This window comes from Marmota monax, unplaced genomic scaffold, assembly GCF_021218885.2.
Source record: "Marmota monax isolate L192 unplaced genomic scaffold, Marmota_monax_Labrador192_F-V1.1 WCK01_AAM20220418_F8-fsc00044, whole genome shotgun sequence".
Lineage (NCBI taxonomy): Eukaryota > Metazoa > Chordata > Mammalia > Rodentia > Sciuridae > Marmota > Marmota monax.
In genome coordinates, this window is record NW_026695198.1 from 2,848,156 (window position 1) to 2,876,139 (window position 27,984).

The 27,984-nt window shown below is 39.1% G+C and overlaps 1 pseudogene; it reads left to right on the top strand.

Annotated features, from left to right (window-relative positions):
* The first annotated feature begins 9,345 nt into the window (after positions 1-9,345).
* LOC124082133 (serine/threonine-protein phosphatase 2A catalytic subunit beta isoform-like) lies at positions 9,346-10,286 on the top strand (annotated as a pseudogene).
* The last annotated feature ends 17,698 nt before the right edge of the window (positions 10,287-27,984 follow it).

The following is a 27,984-nucleotide window of genomic DNA, read 5'->3' on the forward strand; positions in this document are numbered from 1 at the left end:
CTATGTCTTTATGATTCTTTGGACTTCATAATTTTTCTAACAAAGTTTTGTAGTTTTCAGTATGTATGTAGTTTTCACCTCCTCTCCTTGGTTAAATTTATTCCTGAGTATTTAATTAACTTATTTAGAGGTGGGGTTTGGATCCAAGGCCTCCTGCATGCTAGGCAAATGCTTTACCACTGAGCTACATCCCCAATCCCTTTATTCTTTTTGATGCTACCATTTAAGTTATTTTAAGATTTTTTTTTAAATTAGGTTTTGAGGACTATATATTTGATAACAAGGAAATATTAGTCATTTTTTCAGACTAAAAAATGCTGAATGGTGCCCCAAACTAGCATTTAATGAAATGACTAGAATTGTATTTCCAAAACATGTAGGCATGCTTCCTGTTAAATCCCATGTTAAGTCCTTGTAAAAGTCTACTTATTTAGTACAGTGTGTAGATGATAATACTGAGGTCATAGATAATCATATATAAATAATGGCAATGATCAAATTGCCTCCTTGACACCTATCCTTGTTAATATAACCTAATTGCCCATTCAGTCATTCTATAAGCTGATAAATGAAGAGTAGTTGAGAGATTTCGTGCAAATTCTGGGACAAATACCATGTTGCCCTATGTCCTATGACTGACTGTGTAGTTTGCCCTTTGTAGCCTTCCGTTTTTCTATAAAGGCCATGCTTATCTCAGAGTTTTGGTTTAATGAAATTAAGTGAATAGCTATAATTAAGAGTGTTGCATAGAGATTGATCAATAAATGGTAGTTAATCCCTTCCTTCCCTCCATCCCTCTGTCCTTCCTTCCTTTTTGTAGTATTAGGGATTGAACCCAGGGGTGCACTGCTACTGAGCTACGTACATGTCCAGCTCTTTTTATTATTATTATTTTTTAAAACATTTTTTAGTTATAAGTGAACACAATTCTCACCCACGTTCCCCACGAGTGGTGGAATTTGGATTTCCTCTGCGTGTAGCAGGCTGGCTGTAGAATAAAAGCTAAGAAAAAGAAAACAGTGAAGAAGCCACAGGACACAGGAAGTAATTTTAGAAAGCAGAGGGCAGGAGGGCTCTCGGATCTTAGGGAGTGAGCTTCTGCACTGGAATGAGAGCGAGAGCCCACGCTTGCTTTATTTATTTGGGGGAAACATCAAAGATTTTCCATGGAATGTTCTTTGCCAAATGAAGTAGGGGGTGGGCTGTTCTGTTCCCAATAGGTTACACCCAATTCTAGAGCTATGAGAGCTGTCCCACTAGCAGAGATTTTACGCCTTGGGCAGTCTACACTCAGGACTGCTGGGATCATTCCCAAGGGGAGACCTAAGTAGCTTTATGGGTGGTGTCCCACACACAATATCTTTGTTTATTTTTATGTGGTGGTGAGGATCAAACCCACTGCCTCACAGGTACAAGGCAAGAGCTCTGCCACTAAGTCACAACTCCAGCCCTCTTTTTTTTTTTTTTTTTTAGTAGTAGTTTTTATTTTGAGGCAGGGTCTTGCTAAATTTCTGAGGCTGTCCTAGAACTTGTAATCCTCCTGCCTCAGTCTCCCAAGTTGCTGGAATTATAGGTGTGCACCAGTGTGCCTTCCTGGTAGTAATTTCTTAATGTTATTAATCTAAGAATGTTTGGTCAGTGTTAAAATACACATATGCATCAAACCTGTACTCCTGTGTAAAGAATTGATTTTTTAAAAAGAGGTTAAATGGTGCATTATTAAGCTACTAGTGCATTCTGAATGAAGTTAATTTTTGCTCATGGTCAAAGGTGGATAGATGGACTTTGGGACTTTTTTGAGCCCAATTACCCTAGATGCTGTCATAAATGCCTTCACCATATTACACATCGGTGCAGTGTTGCTGGGGTTGTTAATCTTTTGTTGGGTACAGTTTTTCTGGCACCAGAAGTAAGTCTTAAACATAAAGTTTGTTAGAAAGAGGTACTGCTTATAATGAGGGACTGGGGTTGTGGCTCAATGGCACAGCACTCGCCTCGAACATGTGAGGCACTGGGCACCACACATAAATAAAATTTTAAAAAGTACATACAAACTAAAAAATATTCAAAAATAAAAAGAGGTACTGCTTGTAATGAAGAATAAAATTTGCAAAGCCTGGGTTGAAAAGTTACACATTTTAATGACATTCTAAAAAAAAAAACCAAAAAACCCTGATTCTCTAACGTATATGCAACATGACTAAGAAAGATGAAATTTTAAACTTGTTTTATCACTAAGCCCTCCTACTTTTGAATTTTGTCATTGCAAAGTCATCTGGAACCCTCCTTCCAAAAAGTCGCTTTCTACTTTGAATGAGCATCAATGAGGCAAATCTAGATAGTAGGACTTTTCATAAAGAAGAATGAAATCATGTAATTTGCAGGATCATCATGTTAAGCAAAATAAGTCAGTCTCAGACCTAAGTGTCCCATGTTTTTCTCATGTGGAATCCAGAAAAAAGATTTAAAACGGACATGAAAGTAGAAAGAGGCCTAGTTGGAAGGGAGAGGGGACTAGGAGAAAGGGGATGTGGTAAGGGAGGGTGGTAGGGAGGGTGGATATGATCAAAGCGTGTTTTATGCATGTATGGAAATGTCACAATGAAACCCATTTGTACAATTAACATGTACTAATAATTGTAATAAACAAAGAGTCGGACTTTGGTCTTACATCCTTGACTTCTGGGAGTTGGCCTTAACCTAATTCCCAGTCAGGGAAGGTCTTAGTAAATGTTTATTTCATTGGCCTTTAAAAGTAAAATGTGGATTACGTTGATAAAATTTTCTAATAATTCCCCTCCCAAAGGACAAACTCTGGTCTTACTAACAGTTGTATGATTTTTGTCAATTGATTTTTATTTCGTCAATTACATTAATTTTTCTTCTTTTGGTATGGAGAGTTGAACCCAGGGGTGCTTACTCGCTGAGGTACATCTCCAGCCCTTTTTTATTTTTTTGAGACAGGATCTCACTGAGTTGCTTATGGCTTCACTAAGTTACTGAGGCTGGCTTTGAACTCGCAACCCTCCTGCCTCAGCCTTCCAGGACACTGGGATTAAAGGTATGCACCACTGCACCAGGCACATTAATTCACTAATTCAATAAAATGTATTAGGTTTCTGTAATTCACTAGGCACCATTAGGTGCTGAAGATAACAGTGGTATCATACATCCAGTCTCTCTTCTCCTGGTTTATAACCTAGTGGGGCTTAAAGATGGGTATATGGGCAATTTACATAGATGCCAAGACAAATAAACTGGTGGTCTTTGGGCGGGAGCATTAGTAAGGGGCACCCACCATCTTGGGACAAAATTTCCAACTTCTTGGGTGGCTACAACAGACAATATGATTGAGAGCACATCTTTTTTTAAAAAAAATATATTTTCAGTTGTGGATGGACACAATACCTTTATTTTGTTTATTTAGTTTTATATGGTGCTGGAGATCAAACTTAGGGCCTCACACATGCTAGGCATGTGAGCTACAATCCTAGCCTTTGAGAGCACATCTTTAAACCCTAATATTATTGTTTTGCTCCTCATCCTGGTCTTTGTTAGCTTGCAATTATTTGTTAGAGTTATATTGTCCTTCTACAAAAACTCTTGAAGACCTTGGATGACCCACACATTCGGAATAAGTTATCATTCACACACAGGCAGTTGGAGTAGGCAATTTTTTACACACTTTTAGTGCTAAGTCCTTTAATTTCTCAGTCATTGTACAGCGTCTTCTCAGCAGCACAGAATGCTATACTATGTTTTGATCATTGCTGGTTCTATGGAGGTACTGGAGTAATGGTTTTATTCATACGTAGGGTACAGTCTGTCTTTTATTTTGCAGGGGGCATACCTGGGATTGAACTCAGGAGCACTCAACCACTGAGCCACATCCCCAATCCTATTTTGTATTTTACGTAGAAACAGGGTCTCACTGAGTTGCTTAGCACCTCGTTTTTGCTGAGGCTGGCTTTGAACTCACCATCCTCTTGTCTCAGCCTCCTGATCCATCGGGATTACAGGCGTGCACCACTATGCCCAGTTTACAGTTTGTCTTTTGAAAGGACTTAATTCAGTGGTATAGACCAGTGCTTCTCAGATTTTGATGGTTTTCCTGGGACTTTGTAAAGCTGCAGATTTTAATCCAATAGGCCTGGGATGGGACCTGAGGTTCTATATTTCTTCTTTTTCCCTATATTTTTTTATTGGTGCATTATAGTTGTAATGGTGGGATTTGTTGTTAAATATTCATGCAGGAACACAATAGAGTTCTCTATTTTTAACAAGCTCCCAGGGATGTTCACCAGTTAGTAGGCCACAGTTTGAGTAGAAGAGCCTAATAAACAGTATACTAGGGGAGGGATTAAAGGAAGTGTACCTAGCAAATAGACACTATGGAGTAGGAAATGAAGACTGTGTTTTTGACATATGTGTTTAATTCTCTTGCCTTATGCAGATAAGCAAGTGTTGTCTTGCGGCAGTGCCCTTTGGTGTCCTGATTCAGTTTTTCCAAATTCTCTTTTCTCCCTCCCTGTCATGGCCCTTGGCTGTAAATTTGTATGGTGTTCTTCAGGCCCAGATTTTTGACCTAAGCGCCACTGATCATCAAAGCTTGTGGGTTTGTGTGTAGGTGTGTGTGTGTGTGTGTGTGTGTGTGTGTAGGCAAGGGGTGATCTCTGGTGATTCCACCCTGAATATGTAAACTTTAACATTGTCATATTGTGAAGGTGAGTTCCCTTTTAGACATTTCCCAACTGGGCTATGTACACAATAATTTTTGCCCCATCACTGCCCTTTGCATCAGCATAGGTCCTTGGTTGTGCAGACAGGGATGTTTCAAATTTAAATTTTACCTTTTCAAATAAAAGTTGCAACTCACATTCATTTCAAATCTTCTCCAAACTGAACTGATGAAGGGAAGTCTTTGCAGGTAGAGACATTATATTCCAGAAATGACTTGCCATGGTGAGTTCTCCCTCCCTCTAGCTGGGCCACCTAGTGTTGGCATAGCCACAACGTGAAAGGGTCAGGGTGGAAAGAAGCAAGTGATTAGATCAAGTTGCAGAAATGCCAACTTGTAGTGGAAGATGAAAGAGAACTTAGGGCCTCCTCCGTTCTTGGTCATTGTTAGAGCTGTGGAGGATTGTTTTTAAACATTTAATGATACATATTAACATATTTAAAAATGTTAAATGACCGAGGCAAGTAAGTATAAAGCAGATACAAATAGGTATATAGTAGATATTTGTCAGTGTATTTGCTAGGTAGTTAGAGTGATGTTAAGGAGCCTTGCTATCTGTTGAAAGATCTTTAATTGTATTCCTTTTTCACTTGTTTTAAACTTTAGCATTTATTTTTTTCCCTCTTTCTTCAGTATTGAACCCAGGAGCATTTTACCACCGAGCTGCATCCCCAAACCTTCCCCCCGGCCCCCTTCTATTTGAGCCCTTTTTATTATTTTGAAGCAGGGTCTCACAAAGTTGCCCAGACTGGCCTTGAACTTATGATCCTCCTGTCTCAGACTCCCAGGTACCTGGGATTGCTTGTGTGTGTCACTGTGCTAGGAAGAAAGCCTTTTAATACATTCTAAGACCTGCAACCATTTCTTTTTCTGTGATTATGTTTTTTATTATTTTTAAATTATTATTATTTTTATTTGTCCTACTTCGTTTTACATGACAGCAGAATGCATTCCAACTCATTATATACAAACGGAGTACAACACTTTAATTCTCCGGTTGTATGTGGTGTAGAGATGCACCATTTGTGCACCATTTGTTCAATCACACATGTACCTAGGGTAATGCTGTCCACCTCATTCTATCATCTTTCCTAACTCCATAACTCCTCAAGCCTCCACTTTTCCCAATCCAAAGATACTTCATTCTTCTCATTCCCCCTGTGCCTTCCGACCCCCATCATAGATCAGCATCCACTAATCAGAGAAAACATTGTTTTTTTAGTTTTTGGGGACTGCTCACTTCGCTTAGCATAAAAGTCTCCAACTCTATCCATTTACCTGCAAAAGTCATAATTTTATTCTCTTTTAATGCTGAGTAATATTGCATTGTGTATATATATATATATATATATATATATATATATATGCCACAGTTTCTTTATCTATTTATCTATTGATAGGCATCTAGGTTGGTTTCACAGTTTAGCTATTGTGAATTGTGCTGCTATAAACATTGGTTTGGCTATGTCACTGTAGTATGCTGATTTTAAGTCCTTTGTGTATAGACCAAGGAGTGGGATAGCTGGGTCAAATGGTGGTTCCATTCCAAGTTTTTCGAGGAATTTCCATACTGCTTTCCAAAGTGGTTGCACCAATTTGCAGTCCTACCAGCAATGTATGAGTGTGCCTTTTCCTCCACATTCTCTCCAACACTTAATGTTGCTTGTATTCTTGATAATTGCATTCTGACTGGAGTGAGATGAAGTCTTAGAGTAGTTTTGATTTGCATTTCTCTAATTACTAAAGATGTTGAACATTTTTTTCATATATTTGTTGATCGCTTGTATATCTTCTTCTGAGAAGTGTCTGTTTAGTTCCTTAGCCCATTTATTGATTGGGATGTTTGGTTTTTGGTATTAAGTCTTTCGAGTTCTTTATATATCCTGGAGATCAGTGCTTTATCTGATGTGCATGTGGTCGATTTTCTCCCATTTTCTAGGCTCTCTAAAGAGGTTTTTTTTTTTTTTCCCAAGAAGAAGCTTTTGAGTTTGAATCCATCCCATTTATTGATTCTTGATTTTATTTCTTGCATGTTAGGAGTCTTGTTAAGGAAGTTGGAGTCTAATCTGACATGATGAGATATGGGCCTACTTTTTCCTCTGTTAGGGGCAGGGTCTCTGGTCTAATTCCTTGGTTCTTCATCCACTCTGAGTTGAGTTCACTTTTCTTGCTAAGGGTTGCTTTGGCTATTCTGGATCTTTTATTTTTCCAAATGAATTTCATGATTACTTTTTCTATTTCTATAAAGAATGTCATTGGGATTTTAATAGGATTTGCATTGAATCTGTATAGTGCTTTTGGTAGTATGACCATTTTGATAATATTAATTTTGTCTATCCAGGAGCATGGGAGATCTTTCCATCTTCTGAGGTTTTTTTCAATTTCTTTTTTTAGTGTTCTATAGTTTTCATTGTGGAGGTCTTTTACCTCTTTTGTTAGATGGATTCCCAGTTTTTTTTTTTAAAGCTATTTTGAATGGGGTAGTTTTCCTAATATCTCTTTCAGTGGATTCATCACTGATGTATGTCATGTTCCTCATGACTAAAACAATCAGGGTCACTCCAGGTGAACTGGGCTGCAAGAAGTAATCACACAAGGGACAGAGATTCCTTTTTCTTTGGGGTTCTGTGATTGCTCCTCTGATCTTAAGGGTCTGCAGAAATAGAGAGCATGCACGTGCCGAACCCCTTTATTGAGGAGAAGCCATTAAAATGAGGCAAGGAGTCAAGTTTTGGGGGGGTTGAGTCTAGCTTCGTGATGTCTGCTGTCAGCAGGTTGACTGATATTTAGGAAGGCCACACCCAAAGGCAGAGTAAGAGAAGGGGTCACACAAAGGACGTTTCCATGGAACATTCTATCCCAAACAGGGCAAAGGGGTAATATCACAAAGGAACAGATGAGTTCCATCTGAAGACACGCCCTAACTTCCTGAACCGGGTCAACGTCCAGGTCACTTCAAAATGTAGTGACCGGCCAAAGCCTCTTGCTCCAGGATAGAAGGCGCGAATCATTCAAGTGGTTCCCCACAGGTGTGTAAGAATGCATTTGATTTGTAGGTGTTGATTTTATATCCTGCTACTTTGCTGATTCATTTATCAGTTCTAAAAGTTTTCTGGTGGAATATTTTGGATCTTCTAGATATAGAATTATGTCATCAGCAAATAGTGATAGTTTGAGTTTTTTTTAACCTATTTGCATCCCTTTAATTTCTTTCTTTAATTGCTCTGGCTAGAGTTTCAAGGACACTGTTGAATAGAAGTGGTGAAAGAGGACATCCTTGTCTTGTTCCAGTTTTTAGAAGGAATTTTTTCAATTTTTCTCCATTTAGAATGATGCTGGCCTTGGGTTTGGTATATATAGCTTTTACAATGTTGAGTTATGTTCCTACTATTTCTAGTTTTTCTAGTGTGTGCTATTTTGTCAAATGCTTTTTCTGCATCAATTGAAGTGATCATATGATTTTTGTTATTAAGTCTATTAATATGATGAATTACGTTTATTGATTTCTGTATGTTGAAACAACCCTGCATCCCTGGGATGAACCCCAGTTGATCTTGGTGCACTATTTTTTTTAATATGTTTTTGTATGGAATTGGCCAGGATTTTATTGAGAATTTTTGCATCTATGTTCATCAGGAATATTGGTCTGAAGTTTTCTTTCCTTGATGTGTCTTTGATTTTGGTATTAGGGTGATATTAGTCTCATTGAATGAGTTTGGAAGGGTTCCCTCCTTTTCTATTTCATGGAATACTTTGAGGAGTATTGGTGTTAATTCTTCTTTAAAAGTCTTGTAGAACTCGGCTGAGAATCCATCTGGATCTGAGCTTTTCTTGGTTGGTAGGCTTTTTGATGAAGTTTTTTATTTCATAATTGAAATTGATCTATTTAAATCATGTATGACCTCCTCACTCAGTTTGGGTGGTCATATGTGTCTAGAAATTTGTCAGTGTCTCAATATTTTCTATTTTATTGGAGTATAAATTTTCAAAATAGTTTCTTATTATCTTCTGTATTTCAGACATGTCCATTGTGATATTTCCTTCTTTATCTCATATTTCAGTAAGTTGAGTTTTCTCTCTTTTTCTCTTCATTAGCATGGCCAGTGGCTTATCTATTTTTTTAAATTTTTTTCAAAGAACCAACTTTTCGTTTTGTCAAAAATTTTCAATTGTTTCTTTTGTTTCGATTTCATCGATTTCAGCTCTGATTCTAATTATTTACTGTCTTCTACTGCTTTTGGTGTTGATTTGTTCTTTTCCTAGGGCTTTGAGATGTAGTGTTAGGTAATTTGTTGACTTTTTTATTCTTTTAATTTGTATTCTTTTAATATGTTGACTTTTTATTCTTTTAATGAATGCACTGAATGCAATAAACTTTCCTCTTAGTACTGCCTTCACAGTGTCCCAGAGATTTTGATACGTTGTATCAGTGTTCTCATTTACCTCTAAGAATTTTTTTTAATTTCATCCTTGATTTCTTTTACTATTCATTCATCATTCAATAGTGTTCTAGGAGTCTGTCTGGGGAGGCTAGCGTAGCAGGCAGAGGTGGGGCCAGGGTGGGTGGGGGCGGGGAGGGGAGAGGGAGGCGGCTGGGAAGGGGAGCTGGACCAATGGGTCAAGCAGCTGAATGAGTGTAAATAGCTTAATGAGAACCAAGTGAGGACGCTGTGTGAAAAGGCTAAGGAAATTTTAACAAAAGAGTTGAATGTGCAAGAAGTTCGGTGTCCTGTTACTGTCTGTGGAGATGTACATGGCCAATTCCATGACCTTATGGAACTCTTTAGAAATGGTGGGAAATCACCAGATACAAACTATGTATTCATGGGTGACTATGTAGACAGAGGTTATTATTCTTTGGAGACTGACTCTTCTTGTAGCATTAAAGGTGCATTATCCAGAACGTATTACAATATTGAGAGGAAATCATGAAAGCTGACAAATTACCCAAGTGTATGGCTTTCATGATGAATCTCTATAAAGTATGGAAATGCCAATGTTTGGAAATATTTTGCAGATCTATTTGATTACCTTCCACTTACAGCTTTAGTAGATGGACAGATATTCTGCCTCCATGGTGGTCTCTCTCCATCCATAGATACACTGGATCATATAAGAGCCCTGGATCATTTACAAGAAGTTCCACATGAGACCAGGGCCCAATGTGTGATCTGTTATGGTCAGATCCAGATGATCGTGGTGGCTGGGGTATTTTACCACGTGGTGCTGGCTACACATTTGGACAAGACATTTCTGAAACATTCAACCATGTCAATGGTCTCACACTGGTTTCACATGCTCACCAGCTGGTAATGGAAGGATATAATTGGTGCCATGATCAGAATGTGGTTACCATTTTCAGTGCACCCAATTACTGTTACCATTGTGGGAACCAGGCTGCTATCATGGAACTAGATGACACTTTAAAATATTCTTTTCTTCAGTTTGTCCCAGCACTTCCTCGTGGAGAGCCTCATGTTACCCGATGCACCCCAGACTACTTCCTGTAAATCCCTCCTGGGAAAACCTGCCTTTGTATGTGGAAGTATACCTGCCTTTAAAAAAAAAAAATATATATATATATATATACACACACACACATACACACACACACACACACACACACACACACACATAGTTAGATACAATACCTTTATTTGTTTTTATGTGGTGCTGAGGATTGAACCCAGGGCTTCGTGCTTGCTAGGCGAGTGCACCTCCACTGAGCCATAACACCAGCCCCTATCTTTCTTAAAGTAATGTTTTTACCCGTATTTCCTCTCACACGTCTTTGCTGAAGTAGTCGATTGTTGCTTGTATTTGCTCTCGTAATTCTTCTTTGCTTCACATAGCATCTTAATTGGTACATTCTGAACTCCTTCTCTGACATTTCATCTGCTGTGCTGTCAATAGAATCTATTATTGTATCAGCTTGGTTTGTTTCCGGCACTTTCTTCCCATGTTTCTTCATGTTGTCCATGTGTCTTCCTCTCTAGCAGTGTGGATTCAAGGTATTACACTTTCTACCTTATAATCTTGTAGTGTCCCTTTATGTTACCAGTACCTTGCCTGCAGGAACCTGGATGATGGTCTTGTAGGTCCTGGCTGTTGTCACTAGAGGGAAGCCTGCAGGGAAAGCCACCCCATGCATTTGTAGATGGGATGCAGCTCCTACTGTGTGTGCAGGGTCTCTCTGCTCCTACCACACGGCTGGCCAGGGTCGCTGTAGTCTTCTGCTTCTCCTCCTTCTGTGTGTTGGGTAGGCCAGGGTCACAGTTGTCTCTGTGATTATGTTTTTAAAATTTTAATCTAGGGTCCCTTGTTAGCACTTTTGGTTGACCATTCTCTAAGTTGAGATCAGTTCTTTTGAGAGAAATTTCTCAACTAGTAACGATGGCTCCAAATATTCGGTTACCTTGAGTTTCAAGATATATTCCTTGGGCAAGGAAGAAGCCAACTACTTATCAAGGGTCAGCTATCTTAAAGGTGAATCCTGCTAGAATCAAAGTTGGGGAATACTGATATCATGAGGTACTTTTGTGTTAAGATTTTTTTTTTTTTTGGTACTGGGGATTGAATCCAGAGGTGCTTAACCACTGAACCACATCCCCAGCCCCTTTTTATATTTTTATTTAGAGACAGGGTCTCATTAATTTACTTAGGGCCTTGCTAAGTCACTGAGGTTAGCTTAGAAACTGTGATCCTTCTGCCTCAACTTCCCAAGCTGCTGGAATCATAGGTGTGCACCACTGCACCCAGTGAGGAAATATTTTTATCACTGAGAAGTATTCCTGTTGTTGTCATCAAATGTACTTGTTTTCAAAATTGTTTTCTCTAAGCAGAGAAGGTATGAATAAACATATAATAACTTCCAGAACTTTGTCATCAGCTCAGGTTTAAAAATAAAAGTTTCAAATCGAAACTGGAAGTGTTGTTGGTAGTCTAATTCACTCATTCATTCAATGTTGAACAAATATAGATAGATATTGATACACACCTCACTGGCAAATGCCTCACATTGCTGAGGTGGTGCAATGTACAAGAATTATAGGCTTTAGACTTGGGTCTTGAATTAGGTAAACCTGCAGAGGCCAGACAGTCCAAACATATCCACCTTTAAGTCAACCTGGTATGAAATGCTGATCAATAGGGCTCTTTATTAGAGGATGGTGACTAATAGCTGATCATTATTTTCTCTCTAAGCATGAATGATTTGTGCTTTTTCTTTCTTCGTGTGTATGTGTGTGTGTGTGTGTGTGTGTGTGTGTGTTGTATGTGTGAAGCTGGGGGGGTTGGGATTTGAACCCTGGGGTACTTTACTACTGAGCTATATCCCCAGTCCTTTTTATTTTTTATCTTAAGATAGAGTCTTACCAAGTTGCTGAGTCTAACCTTGAACTTGCAATCCCCTTACCTCACTCTCTCAAGTTGCTGGGATTATAGGCATGCACCACCATACCTGGTCGGTACCACCATGCCTGGCTTGCCAGTCTTTCTTCCAACATGGCTTACCATTTTACATCCCCACCAGCAATGTAAGAGAGTTCCAATCATGTGCTCACCAGCACTGGTTTTTCTTTTTAATTCTAGCCATCACAGTGGGTGTGAAGTGGCATTTCACAGTGTTTTTTCCTAAATACTAATAACATTGAGCATCTTCTTGTGTCTTCATTGACTATTTTCATATCTTTGGAGAAATGTCTATTTAAGTACTTTGTCCATTTTGAAAATTAGTTTGTCCTTTTAGGCTCAATACTGGTTTGCACAAATTTTCTTCTATTATTGAAGTGTCTCTTTACATTTTCTTGTTAGTATCATTTGATGCAAAAAAGATTTTAATTTTATGCAGTCCAATTTTTCTATTTTTTCTTTGGTTACCTATTCTTTTGATATTTTATTTAAGAAACACTGTCTGGACCAAGCTCACTGTATTAGTTGGGGTTCTCCAGAGAAACCAAACCAATAGGGAATGATAGTTAGCTAGCTAGCTATTTATTATGAGGGATTGGCTTACATGATTATAGAGGCAAAAACATCCCATGACCATCTATCTGCAAGTTGAATACTCAGGGAAGCTGCTGGTGTGGTTTAATTGAAGTCTGAAGGTCTGAGAATGTGAAGAGCTGATGGTCTAAGTATCAGTCCATGGTAAAGAGTACACCAATGTCCCAGTTCATGAAGTCCAGCAGTAGGAGCAAATTTCCCTTCTCTTTATTTTGTTCTATTCAGACCCATTTTTTTTTTCTTTCTCAGTATTATTTTGGCTCTTCTGGGGTACTTTGCATTTGTGTTTAAAATTTAGGATCAACTTGTCTTTTGATGTAAACTAAAACAAATCAAAAAACAAATGGAAGTTGAAATTTTGATAGAGATTGCACTGAATATGTAGACTGTGTTGAGGAGTACTGTCATCTTAATAATATTAAATCTTTCAACCCATGAACATAATATGATTGCCTTAGTCTATTTTGTGTTGCTATAACCAAATAACTGAGGCTGGTGCCTTAGAAAGAAGAGGTTCATTTAGCTCATGATTCTGGTGGCTGAAGGGTCCAAAAATCATGGAATCAGCATCCTGGCAAGGGATCCCTGGCTGCATCATGCATTGGAGGGAGAAGTGGAAAGAGAAGTGACAAAGGTGGCCAAGTGTGGCCTTGTTTTATAATGATCAACTCTCACAAGAACTAATGGACTAACTCACTTTGCAAGACCAGCATTAACCCAGAGATGTCCCCACGATTTAATTACCTTCCACTAGGTTACATCCCTTAAAATTTCCACCCCTCAACATGGCCATAATAGGGGCCAAGCTTCTAGAACAGGAACTTCTAGGGGACAAACCACATCACAATTATAGCACTGGCTTTCTATTTACTTATGTTTTCTTTAATTTCTTCTAGCAATGTTTTGTCATTTTCAGCATACAAGTTGTGTACCTTTTTACTTTATCCCAATGTGTTTTATTCTTTTTGTACATGGGACCGTTATCTTAGTTTCATTTTCACATTATTGTCACAACTAGTTTTTGTATGGTGATCTTGCATTTTGCAATCTTACTGAACTTGTTTATTAGTGCTAATAGATTTTTTTTGTGTAAATTTTTTCCATATGTGAGATCCTGTTATCCTCAGAGAGAATTTTTCTCATTTCTTTTTCTTGCTTAATTGCTCTTCCATTATCTTTTGCAGTCAGAATTTCTACCAAGTCCAAATTTCCTGTATCATTTTTACTCCTTTTTAAAAGAAAAATTTGCAGATTTAAATTCTACCATGAGCAGTTTATAGCCATGATCTGATTTTTTTTATGTCAGTTTATTTCTAGCAATATTGTTCAAGATGAATTGAATAAGACTGACAGGTGGTATCTTATGTCAAGGGGCATATTCTTGAATTGTGCTATAATGCAGAATTGATCGATGAGATTATTTACCCAATTTTTTATGATATATATGAGCATTGCATATTAACTCTCTATGTGGTTGGCAGAAAAAATAATCAATTATGAGGATCAAATTTTTTAGGAGTCCAGAGTGAGATTAACCAACTCTTCCTTACTGGTAATTTATCCAAGGTAATTCATCAGTAATTGTATTTATCTGCATTCTCAAATTTTATCCTTTTCCTTGAGGTCTCACTTCTCAGGATCTCAAATCCAATGGGGGAAAAGAGATCACTTAAAAATTAACTTGGGGGGGGGAAAAAAAAGAGTACATGTACAATGGCATAAGTTGGTGTGAATATACTTTATATACAGAGATATGAAAAATTATGCTCTATATGTGTAATAAGGATTGTAATGCATTCCACTGTTATGTATTTTTAAAAAAGGTAAAAAATATTATCTGAACTGAAAAAATTGATTAAATAAAAAAAAATTAACTTAGGGCTGGGGATATAGCTCAGTTTGGTAGGGTGCTTGCCTTACATGTACAAGTCCCTGGGTTTAATCCCCAGTATATATATATATATATATATATATATATATATATATATATATTATATAATTCCCCCATTTTTATACTGTTCTCTATTAATAGACATTAATTTTATAATATGGAACTTAAACATCACAAAACTTGGTGATTTGGCCTAGTGTAATTTCCTGTTGCTTAAATAGTTATTACAATCCTCTGATAAATGTGCATATTAAGATTAGAGAAATCACAGTGTTTATCATAGCAAGATATAAACACTAAAACCCATGACTACAAGAGAACCTTTTTTATGGGCCCCATAAATCAGATTAATGTCTGGTTTGGACTGGAACTTAATAGGCAAATTGAATAGTGGTAGAGATATATGATTTGTGTGTGTGTGTGTGTATGTGTGTGTGTGTGGTAATTTTTATACAAACAGAGTGAATTTTCCAAATCACAGAGTGGAACCAATCTGTGACCTTGGCTGTCCTGTCAATTCCTGGGCAGCAAGCCTGCTAAATTTGCAAAATCTAAGGCAACACCCGTAAATGGATACTATCATGCTAAGTGAAATAAGCCAATTCCTCAAGAAATAAAAGGTCAAATGTTCTCTGTGATATGCATGGATGCTAACACACAAAAGAGGTAGGGAGAAGAATAAAAGTTCATTGGATTAGACAAAGGGGAATGAAGGGGAGGTAGGGGATGGGAGTAGGAAAGATAGTAGAATGAGTTGGATATAAATTTCCTATGTTCACATTTGGATACGTGACAGGTGAAACTCTACATCATGTGCAACCACAAGAATGAGATCCTAATTAGAATAAGTTATACTCTATGTATGTATAATATGTCACAATATACTCTACTGCCATGTATATCTATAAAGAATAAAAAATAATAAACCATAAAAAATAAAAATTATATTTGTACTGAATTAAAAAAAAAAAAAACAATCTCAGACAACAGCCAGGGGATGAGAATCTTCTGTGCTTTTCCCAACTCCATGTCACCAGTTGGGGCAGCTGGCTCAATCCAGGAGCTCCCTGGAATAGCTGATGCTCTTGGTTGGCAGATTGTGGAGAGTAGGGAGTCTTGCTAAAACTGGAGCTCACAAGTTCTGAAACATTGGCTTACAGGGCAGATTGCCAATATTCCTATATACCTGAACTGGGAAGTGGCAGAGATAGCTAAAAGTGAAGGTAAATAAAGAAAACTGAAGAAGATAGTGCTTTATATTCCATTATTATGGTTAACATCATGGATGATTCAAACACAAACTATTAACTTGTGTGAATAATGGTATCAGTTGGCCGTGTGCAGGATTAAGGATTACAACTGTCTCTCTTTGTCTGTGGTTTTACTTTTCACGGTTTCAGTTATCTGCAGTCAACTGAAAATATTGAAAGTCTGAAAATATTAAAAGCAAAATCCAAGAAATAAACAATTCTTAAGTTTTAAATGGCACCCCATTCTGAGTTGCATGATGAAATCTCATTCTGTCCCAATTGGTCTTGCCCAGGACATGAATCACTCTTTTGTCTAGCATATACATATTTTTATATGTTACCTGTCCATTAGTCACTTAGCTATCTAGTTTATCAGATCAATTGTTGCAGTATCACAGTTCTTGTATTCGATGATCCTTATGTAGAAGCCTCATAGTATGTCATGATATCATCATTTGCTTCAGTTCATCTTATCATGTAGGTGTTGTGTCATCTTACATCACCACAAGAAGATGTATACAGTACAATATCTTATGAGAAAGACTGTATTCTCATAACTTTTCTTAGGGTGTATTATTATAATTGCTCTATTTTATCATTAGTTATTGGTATTAATCTCTTACTGTGCCTACTTATTAATTAAACTTTACCATACATAGGCAAGTATAGGACAAAACACAGGGTTTTTAAAGTACTGTGTTCGTCATCTTTTTGCGCTATAACAAAATGTCTGAGATTTTTATCTCATGCTTTTTTTTAACCAGTTGGATGAAGGCTCTTTTTCCTCAATTTGGATAGAAATCACAAAAAGGAAAGTGCAACTCCCTTTAAAAGCTATGAATCTCCGATGCCAGAATCTTTCAGCCCTCAGAATTCTTCCAGCAACTGGAGCTAGCAGTTCCTGATAGCTCTCTCTTCCTCTCTGTTGCTCCCTGCTATTCTATGACTACTAGCTGCCTTCAGTGTTACCAGACCTGGATGCTGGCCACTTGCAGCACCTGCAGTCTTCAGTGCTACCAGCTCTTAGTGCTGTTAGCTCAACCCACTCTAAGTGAGATAGAAATCAAGAATAGGCAAAATATAACAACCATCTGAAAGAGGCTTTATTAAGACTTATGCTGCAGCATAAGGGCAAGCAGTGCATGGATTTTTCTGAATCCATAAAGGGAGCATAAGGAGAAGTCTGCTCATATAGACCCCCCCAACACACACCAAAAAAAAAAAAATATATATATATATATATATAAAGGAGACCTTACTTATAATGTCAGATAACCCTCGACTTTATGCTTAGTAGCCGGTGTGAAAGGGGCTCCTTGCATACTGACTGGGGACAGCTGAAGAGTTTACAGCTGGGTGGAGTCATCTGGGATGGACATATTAAACAAAGCTGCCATGGCCATAGTAGAAGTCTCCAGGTGGCTGCAAGGCATTTGGAGTAACCATGGCTGTCAAAGGAAAGAATAGAGTTATTTTAGATTAGGCAGAGGGGAGAGAAGGGAGCCTAGTGGGTATGGTGGTAGGAAGGATAGTAGAAAGAATCAGACATTATTACCCTATGTACATATATAAGTATATGACCTGTGGGATTTTATATCATGTACAACCAGAAAAGTAAGAAATTATACTCCATCTATATGTGATGTATCAAAGTTTAATTCTACTGTCATGTATAACTAATTAGAACAAATAAAAAAGAGAGGGAGGGATTGGGGTTGTGGCTCAGCAGTAGAGCGCTGGCCTAGCACATGCGAGGCCCAGGTTTGATCCTCAGCACCACATAAAAATAAATAAAGATATTGTGTCCAACTAAAAAATAAATATTAAAAAAAGAGAGAGGGAGATGAAAAAAAGAACAGGGGCTGGAGTCTCAATAGCCCTTTTGAGGTCATAACCCCAATTAACTAATTCCTTCAACTAGGCCCCTTTCCACCATCTCCCAAAAGTGCCACCAGGTGGGAAACAAGTCTCCAACATATGACTTTTAGGGGACAATTAAGATCCAAATGATAACAGGTACTATAAGTGGTTTTAGGTATCCACTGGGGCCTTGCAAAATTCCTCCACTCCCCCCCACAATGAAGGGAAACTACCACACTTGCAAAATTCCTATTTCTGTTTCTTTTGATCTGTGGGTAAATATAATGACTAGAGATGACCAGATTGACTTGAAAATAAGCAGGCTCAGCAAGACAGCTATTTGAGGGAATTCACTAGAGATGATGCAATACTCAGAGAGAAAGCAGCTTGACATAGCCAATTTTCATGTCTTAATTTCCAGAACAGCTTTCTTTGCTATTTATAGGCACATGTGTTATCTTGGTCCTCTGGGAGCAAAAAATTCATATGTTTGAGTAGAAGAATTTCGCCTGTAGGAAGTTTCCTATGAGAAACAGAACATTTGTTTATTTGTTTTACTTTTTGGTTTCTCTAAAGGAAAGCTGAAAATTTGCAAAGACTAGAGTTGTTTAGTATCAGGCGCTTGGAAGATGTGAGAATGTGCACACATGTTTTATTAAAATGACCTGTCGTTTAGTGATGCAATAGAAATCAGAGTGGACCACAGCACTCAAGATTGTATCCAGGAAAGGAGTCTAGCTTGGGAGACATGAATACATACATAAGAAATCTAAGAGGCTAGAAATAGACTGAGTAGAAGCTAGCCCAGGTCCTCAGAGCATGCAGATGCTTTTCCTTTTCATCTATTCTGAAGGATTTACTTTTTACAGTATGCTGTAAACATGTTAAGTGAAACCTAGATAGTGCTAAAGGCCTTTCTTTTCCTCTGTTGCTCTTAAAAAATAGATAACGTGGAGTATGATTCATTTCCTTTCTAGTTCCAAGAATGCTGGCCGAAGACATGAGGTAAGATGGAGTCAGGTTGACCATAGGAGTTATAGAAGGGGGAACTTCAGAAACCTAAGAGGGGAAGCATTGCTCATTCCTGCTTTTACCTGTACACTGCTAATGAAAGTGGCAACGTGTTTCCAGAGAAACAATGTTTCTCAAATGTTCTTGGCTGTTTTAAAAATGGAAAACCCATTATAAACAAAGACTCATCTTTGAGGAGAAAACAGAATGTCCCAGAGTCCTGGAGGGCTATAAAATTTGTAGGTTACCATCAGAATAATGAATAAGAAAACTCAATACCAGCAGACTCTTGTCTACTTTCTGATTGAACTTCTGGTATTTCTTGTATTGAACTTGAACCTGTATGTTCTCTAGGGATCCAAATTATTATTTTACCACTTTGGCATATTATTTTGTTATGTCTCAAAAAGATGTGGGTTTGGGATTAATTTTATTTTAATATACAGAAATCATTTAATAAGTGTGATAAAATTATGAGATTTGCAATAAATTAAATTGAGCACCTTAATGCATTCATTTCATAAACCGAATAAACACACTAAGATTAATACAAGATGTCATGTTGGTGGCGGTGACTTAGGACAAAGCAGCCCATGGCTTGAAAGAAACATCAATCAGGCACTGAAGGAAATGCCTGTCAATCAGCAGGATCTCCTGGCTAAAGCCTGTCAATCATCGGGATCTCCTGATCAATCCTGGTCTCAGCCAGTTCCCCGGACCAACTCCAGCAGGACAAGGGACTTTAAAAATACCTTTTCCTGTCCCAAGCCCTTCCCTTCCTGCCATAAACCCCATAAAATTCCAGTCCTGTGGAGCTCCCACGTGGTTTCTCCTCAGACCCTCCTCCTGTCCACTCTGTAGGTCTGATCGAGTTCCGCCCAGGAGTGAGTCTCAAGTAAACCCTGGGTCAGCGGGCTTTTAAATCTGACTCCTTTGGTGCCACCGTTGCCTGACCTTACACAAAACAGTGCTGGGGTTGTAGCTCGTGGTAGAGTGCTTGCCTTGCAAGTGTGAGGCACTAGGTTCAAAGCACTGCATTTAAATAAATAAAATAAAAGTCCATCAACAACTAAAATATACGTGTGTGTGTGTGTGTGTGTGTGTGTGTAGATTGAAGCCAGAATTAGGCAGTCAGTATAGTTAGGTAAATCAAGTCAGGTCAAGACCAAGGAGGCCAATTTTGAGTGAGTCAGGGAAGTTGGAGACTGTCCCCTGAAGGACTGAAATGTTAACCCCTTCAGAGCCCTTCCTCCACCCTTAACAAGTACCTGCTCCTGCTCCAACCTGTACCTAAGGTCACCTGTCCCAGGAATTGCCCCTCCCTATAGGAAGCTGTAAGGATGGCTGCTCCATCCTGTCCTTCCCCCTTCAGCCCACCTGTTTCCCACCTTTTGGCCATCCCACCAAGCATTACTGGGCCTAGTCCTGTAGGCCGGAAGGAGAGAGATAAAGGGAAGAGGGCAGGAGAACAAAGGAACCTATAAAAAGGGCAGAACATCTGCTTCTTGGGGTATCAGGATACCAGCTTTGGCCCCCTTCTCCGTCCTGGGAGAAGTTTATGTTACCCATTTTAAAATGAACCCTGCTTTATACTCTTGCCTGGGTGTGCTTCTCTAATGTTCAAACTTCAACATGTGAGAAAGCAGAACTTGTCACTGATAACTGGCGGTATCAAGAATACACAAGAATATTCTTTAAAAAAGATTATACAAAAGTTTATAAATATGGCATCTGTAAAAATTTCAGTCCAAGGGAGAGAGAAGATGGTAGGTTGAAGGAAGGATGCACTTCCCAGCAGTGCCTGGGCTCCAGACCTACACGAGAAGACTGCTCCTCAGGGAGGTGGGTGTGAGGACGGCCTTGGGCCTGAGCCTCAGCAACTCCATTTTAAAAACTCCAGTGTGAAACCTGCAGTCTCACCAGGCACTGGCAGGCTGTCCTTGCCCAAAAGGTGAAAAGATCAGGGCGGGGACCACCAGAATAGATGTTTTAACCCCAGAGTAAATGATGTCACTGAGAGATCTGGTGGCCGCTGATAAGGATTGAAAGGGGGGTCAAAAGCTCCAAAATTTGGTTTAAATATTAGAGCAAATGAACAGGTATTCAGCTAGTTGACAATGATGCCCTCACACTGAGAGCCTGATGAGGACCTGGACTGACATCCCCACACTTCTCATTGTGACACCTGATCCTCTGCATTGTTCTCATGGCTCTCAAACTCTACAGCAGCCTGTTGACTCTGGTGAGAAAAGGACTTCTCCTTAAGACCACATCCTCAGCCAGCCATCATCAGCTCCACCCCAGGAGAACCTGCCTTGGTTCCTGGCCTTACCACCATGGTCTGAGTTAGTGTGCATCTGCTGGACTTAAAGCCTAAGGCTTGAGACTTCTGATCTGACACATGAACTTAGCATGCAGAGGGAATGTCTGTCATGAGCCTTGTCAGGTCGGTGGCGGTGACTTAGAACAAAGAAGCCTGTGCTGGAAAGGAACATCAATCAGGTGCCTGTGGAAATACCTGTCAATCAGCGGGATCTCCTGACTAATGCCTGTCAATCAGCAGGACCCCCTGGCCAATCCTGGAGTTCAGCCAGCTCCCCTGACCAACTCCAATGGGACAAGGGACCCTAAAAACACCTTTTCATGTCCCAAGCCCTTCCCTTCCTGCCATAAGCCCCATAAAATTCCAATCTTGTCGAGCTCCCATGCGGTTTCTCCTTAGACCCTTCTCCTGTCCACTCTCTCAGTCTGATGGAGTTCTGCCCAGGAGTGATATCTCAAATAAAGTCTCCTTTGGTGGCTGCCCGCCTCGCCCGATCTTACAAGCCTGTCATGATTAAGTGTGTTTGCAGTGCTTAAAATTAATCTAGAATTGTTTGTTGTGAATTGATCATGTCTATTGCAGTACACAGCATTAAGGAAATTGTCATTTCCCTGATTAAGAACCCACAGAGTAAAATTGTTTTGAGGGATTTGAGTGAATAAAGCATTTACTAGGGCAGAAGCACGTGGACATTCTTTATTTTTCTCCCCCTGGACTGCGTAAGTCACACCTTTTGCCCATTGCTACAGTGGGTAATTAAGGGAACCCTCTGAAACTTAGTTTTGGACTGTAAAAGAAAACATAGAGACACAGAAAGTCAGAAACCTTATAATATAAGAAACCCTATGTTAGAGGTGTGCCAGCTTGGCAGTAGAAGTGGCTGCTAAGGGAAGGGGGAGTGCAGGCAGATAAAGAAAACTAGATGGCCAGAAGATAAAGAAATTAAAACAATAAAGAAAAATTGGCTTGGGGACACCTGTGGATCAGAGAAGAAGACTGATTTTAATGGGTACAATGTTGGGGGACGGGGAAGTAATTCAGTGAAAGCAAACTCCAAAATAGCTCACCCAAAGGATGGATAGTTTGGTGGGAATCAGGATCAGTGGCAAAAAAGCATTTGGGTACAGAAAACATCCTCAAGTGTGGGAACTGGTTGCTTTATGTAAGTGCTGAGCAGCAGTGAGCAGAGACAGGAGATAGAAGACTCACAAAGTTGCCTATTATAACTGCCTATTATAATTCCCAGAGTTGCCTGAACTAGAGTGACTGAAATAGGCACAAAGAAAATATTTCCTGGACCATTCAAGCTCTGGATCCCTTTGTTGCTGGCACCTTATAAAAGCTTTCAGGAAGACACTGAAGTCAGAATTAGACAGGCAGTCAGTATAGTTAGGTAAATTGAGTCAGGTTGGATAAAGGAGGCCAATTTGAGTGAGTCCAGGAAATTGGAGACTGCCCCCTGAGGAAATGAAATTCCTTCAAAGCCCTTCCTCCACTCTTATTGAGAATCTGCCCCTGCTTCAAACTGTTGCTAAGGTAACCTGTCCCAGGAATTGCCTCTCCCCACAGGGAGCTACAGGGTCGTTAATCAGTGTGTTCTGGGCTGCTCCATCCTGCCCTTCCCCCTTCTGCCCATCTGGTTCCCACATTTTGGCCATGCCACTGAGAATCTCCTAGCCTAGTCCTGTATGCAGGAAGGAGAGAGATAAGGGGAAGAGGGCAGGAGAACAAAGGAAGCCTAAGACCTATAAAAAGGGCAGAACACCTCCTTGGGATGGATACCAGGATACCAGCTGTGGCCTCTTCTCCCTCTTGGGAGAAGTCTATGTTACCCCTTTCTAAATAAACCCTGCTTTATATGCTTGCCTTGGCATGCTTCTCCAATGTTCAAACTTCAACATGTAGGGGAGCAGAACTGTCACTGATAACTAGCGGTATCAACACCTCTAGAGGCCACACAAGAGTATCTGTACTCCAGGGTGGATAACTGGTATTTCATATTCATCGTGGTGGAAGTGCAACCGGTGGAGGTTTAGTTCCTATACTCTAAAAGTGGATTTTACTGAAGGACTCAGAGATCCAAATGTCCTGCAGAGACCAGCATCTCCCCAGCAATAAGTGCAGGTCAGATCTCTAAGTTTAGCCAAGACTAACCCCCAATTATTGGAACTTCCTGTTTAGAACTTTGAACCACTCCTTCTGCAGAAATACACAATTTGTCAGCACTCCTCAGTTTATTCCACCCTGTACAGGGAGACTGGAAGCTGAGATCTAATATAACCAGCTTTGCTTCTGAGCCATAATGACTGGCAGTAAAGCGAGAAATGCAAAGGCGTTGGACTTAATAACCCCCAGACCTTGAACCAAGGGTTACAAAGCCAAAAATAAGTATAAAGAACAAAAATTAATCGCTGCTAAGCGTTTTGACCGCTACAGTGAAAATGAGCTCTTTATTTCTCAAATTTTTCCTTTTTTTTAAAGAGAGAGAGAGAGAGAGAGAGAGAGAGAGAGAGAGAATTTTAATATTTATTTTTTAGTTCTCGATGGACACAACATCTTTGTTGGTATGTGGTGCTGAGGATCGAACCCGGGCCGCGCGCATGCCAGGTGAGTGCGCTACCGCTTGAGCCACATCCCCTGCCCTTTTTGTTTTTCTTATTTTAATTTTAATTTTTTTCCTCTGTATCCACCCATTTAAAAAAAATATTTTTGAGAGCCAAGTGCTGGAGAGTTAGAGGGCAGATGAGTTTGCCTCCTGTTGAAACGGAGGACCTATTCCTGTGCGTAAAGGGAGGGACCATGAAGCAGCTGCCAAAGCTTCTTTTGCTTTGAGAAACTCCCACCTTCTCTCCCTGGGTGGAACAGATTGCTCCACCATGGTTCACTTTGAGAAAAAAAGAAACTGAATGTGGTAAAGTAGGAACATCCTTGGCCATATGAATGATCCCTGCCTATGTGTGTCTTGTCCAATCACCTACCAACTGCCATCATAACCCTCTGGACTGCCCTAATACTGAATAACCTTAACAGTCCATGCCCCATCTGATGGAGAACAAGGACTTTGGGTCACTTCCCCCACAACTTTGTTCTCCCTCAGCAGTAAGTAGCTTGGAGATATCTTCACTCATTTTTCCATTAAAAAAAAGGAATGTAGAAATCAGTGGTGGAAAAATGTAACAGTGGTTCACTCTATGTTTTGAATATACCTCTTGATTCTCTGCCACTGAGACTTATTTATAAAAGGACATGTTTCTTTCTCTTTCTCTTTCCCTTATCCTTCTTAATCTCGCCCCCTCCTTAATCTCAGGGGAAACATCCTAGACAGAGCTGTCTGTCCTTCAGCACACCCACCACAGGAACAAAGTAATTCAGACTTTGGGGATGGCACCAGAAGATCTCAGAAGTGACTGTCTCCTAAATTAACTAGTGAATTACTACTCCCACAGAGAACAGGAGGAAAGTAGCCTTGGAACTACACCCTATTCTCCCTGATGGGCAGAATCACAGTCTCTGGGCAAGAGTTCCTTTTGTTTCTCCTTTGAAAGTAAAGCAATAAAAAACTTCTCCCCCCACTTTCATATATATATATATATATATATAATTTTAGGGCTGGGGATAGAGTTCAGTTGGTAGAGTGCTTGCCTCACATGTACACAGGTTCAATCCCCAGCACCACACACACAGAAAAAAAAAATTTCTATCCATTTGGGCTGGGGGATGTGGCTCAGTGGGGGAGTGCTTGCCTAGTATCTGTGAGGCACTGGGTTTGGTTTTTAGCACCACATATAAATAAATAAAATAAAGGTCCTTCAGCAACTAAAAAATAGTTAAAAATATATACAAATTTAAATTGATTTTTTTCAAATATAATTTCACTGTATTTTATTACTATTATTTTTTATTTTTTCTCCATTCTGCAAGATTTTGTGTGTATATATGTGTGTGGGGGTGTGTGGGTATATGTATTCTCTATATTGGTATGTATGTGTGTGTGTGTATTCATATAATTTTGCTTTTACTTTAACTGCTTTCCTCTTCACTTGTTTATTATTTAGCCTTGGTTTGACATAGGTGGGGTATAATTATATGTGGGTTTTAGTTTTTTCTTTTTCTTTTTTTTTTTTTGGTACCAGGGATTGAACTCAAGGGCGCTTAACTCTACTGAGTCACACCCCCAGAATTTTTATGTTTTATTTAGAGACAGGGACACATTTATGCTTAGGCCCTTGCTAAGTTGTTGAGGTTGGCTTTGGACTCACAATCTTCCTGCCTCAGCCTCCCAAAATGCAGGGATTATGGCTGTGTGCCACCATGCCCAACTTTGATTGTTTTGATCTACATTTGTTTTTTTTTTCACCTAGATTTTTGTCCCTCTTATCACCCCTTCTTTAATCTCTTCTCACACTAACAGCCAAATTTTCCTGTTCCCTTTTCCTCTTTCTCTCTCTTTTTAATACTTTAATTTTTTATTTCTCCTTTATAGCTGATATAACTTATCTTATTCCTCTCCTATGTTCACTTTTTAAAACTAATTCAATCTTTATTTTGTCTTCCTACTCTATTTTCTCTTCACATAAGAAGCTGTAATCCCACTAAATAATAGAATTTTACAGTTTAGGTAATTCCTAATCTATTCATGTTGTTGTGAATTTTAATGTAGTGGATGACATAGTAGACACCCTTTCCCTTGTTCTATAATCTAGTACCGCTATATTCTTACAACCTACCTCCTAAATATCACAGCCTCTCCCTGCCCCCCATCTACAATTAAAAACTGTAAACCATTATGCAAATCTACCTGCTATATGGTAAAAGATAACTGAACTCATCATTTCTGTTTATAGTGACAAAACTGTAAATGTCAAAATAGAAGCTAATTTGCTGGACACAGTGGTGCACACCTGTAATCCTAGCAGGTTGGGCGGCTGAGGCAGGAGGACCATGAGTTGAAAGTCAGCCTCAGGAAAAGCGAGGTGCTAAGAAATTCAGTGAGACCTTGTCTCTAAATAAAATACAAAATAGGTCTGGGTCTGGGGTGTGGCTCAGTGGTTGAGTGCCCCAGAGTTCAATCCCTGGTACAAAAAAAAAGGAAGCTAATTGATCTATTGCTGCATTGGATGTGTAAACATTTGATATTGATATCCCCCTTAAAGGCGAGGTATTGGTAACTTGCAGGGACACTACAAGACAATAGGGTAGAAGCTGCAATACCTCCAATCTACACTGCAAGAGAGGAAGACACATAGGCAACATGAAAAACCAAGGGAGGAAAGTGCCCCTAACAAACAAAGATACTACAACAATAGAATCCATAGGTAGTGCAGTAGGTGAAATGTCAGAGAAAGAGTTCAGAATATGCAGAAATATAATGATCTGGGAATTAAAGAATGACCTAAGTGACCAGATACAGGCAAAAATTGATCACTCCAGAAAAGAGATAAGAGAGCAAACACAAGCAACCATTGATCAGACCAACAAAGAGATAAGAGAGCAAATACAGGTAGCATAAGATTACTTCAAGAAGAAATAGAGATTCTAAAAAAACAAACAAACAAACAAAAATGAACAGAAATCCTTGAAATGAAGGAAACAATAAACTAAATAAGAAACTCAATAGAAAGCATCACCAATAGACTAGATCACTTGGAAGACAGAACCGCAGACAATAAAGACAAAATACACGATCTTGAAAATAAAAATGACCACACAGTGAAGATGGCAAGAAACCATGAACAGAACATCCAAGAATTATGGGATAACATCAAAAGACCAAATTTAAGATTTATTGGGATAGAGGAAGCCACAGAGATTCAAACCAAAGGAATGCACGATCTCTTCAATGAGATAATATCAGGAAAATTCCCAAACACAAAGAATGAATTGGAAAATCAAATAGAAAAGGCTTACAGGACACCAAATGTACAAAATTACAACAGATATACGCCAAGACACATTACAAATGAAAATGCCTAGCCTACAGAATAAGGATAGAATTTTAAAAGCCTCAAGAGAGAGGAATCAGATTACATACAGGGGAAGACCAATTTGTATCTCAGCAGTTCTTCCAACCCAGACCCTCAAAGCCAGGAGATCATGGAACAACATATACCAAGCTCTGAAAGAAAATGGATGCCAACCAAGAATCTTATATCCAACCAAACTAAGCTTCAGATCTGATTACAAAATAAAAACCTTCCATGATAAATAAAAGTTGAAAGAATTTATAGCAAGAAAGCCTGCACTACCAAATATTCTTTGCAAAATAGTCCATGAAGAGGAAATGAAACACAATGAGGAAAACCTGCAAAGGGAGGAACTACATTAAAGGAAAGGTAAATCAAAGGAGAAACCAAGTCAAGTTATAAACCGAAAATAAACCAAAATGACCGTGAATACAAACCATGTCTCCATAATAACCCTGAATGTCAATGGCCTAAACTCATCCGTTAAAAGACATACACTAGCAGATTGAAATAAAAAAGATCCAACAATATGTTGCCTTCAAGAGACTTATCTCATAGGAAGAGACATCCACAGAGTGAAGGTGAAAGGATGTGAAAAAACATACCACTCACATGGACCTAGTAAGCAAAAGAACTTGGCTGACAGCAGGAGAAAAAAGAGAGACAGGCAACCCCATGCAAGGCTCCCTGTTACCTCTTCCATCCTCATATCAGATAAAGTGGACTTCAAACCAAAGTTAGTGAAAAGGGATAAAGAAAATCATTTCATACTACTTAAGGGACATCAACAGGACATAACAATCATAAATATCTATGCCCCAAACAGTGGGGCTTCTATGCATATCAAACAAACCCTTCTCAACTATAAGAATCAAACAGACCACAACACAATAACACTGGGTGACTTTAACACACCTCTCTCGCCACTAGACAGACTTTCCAAA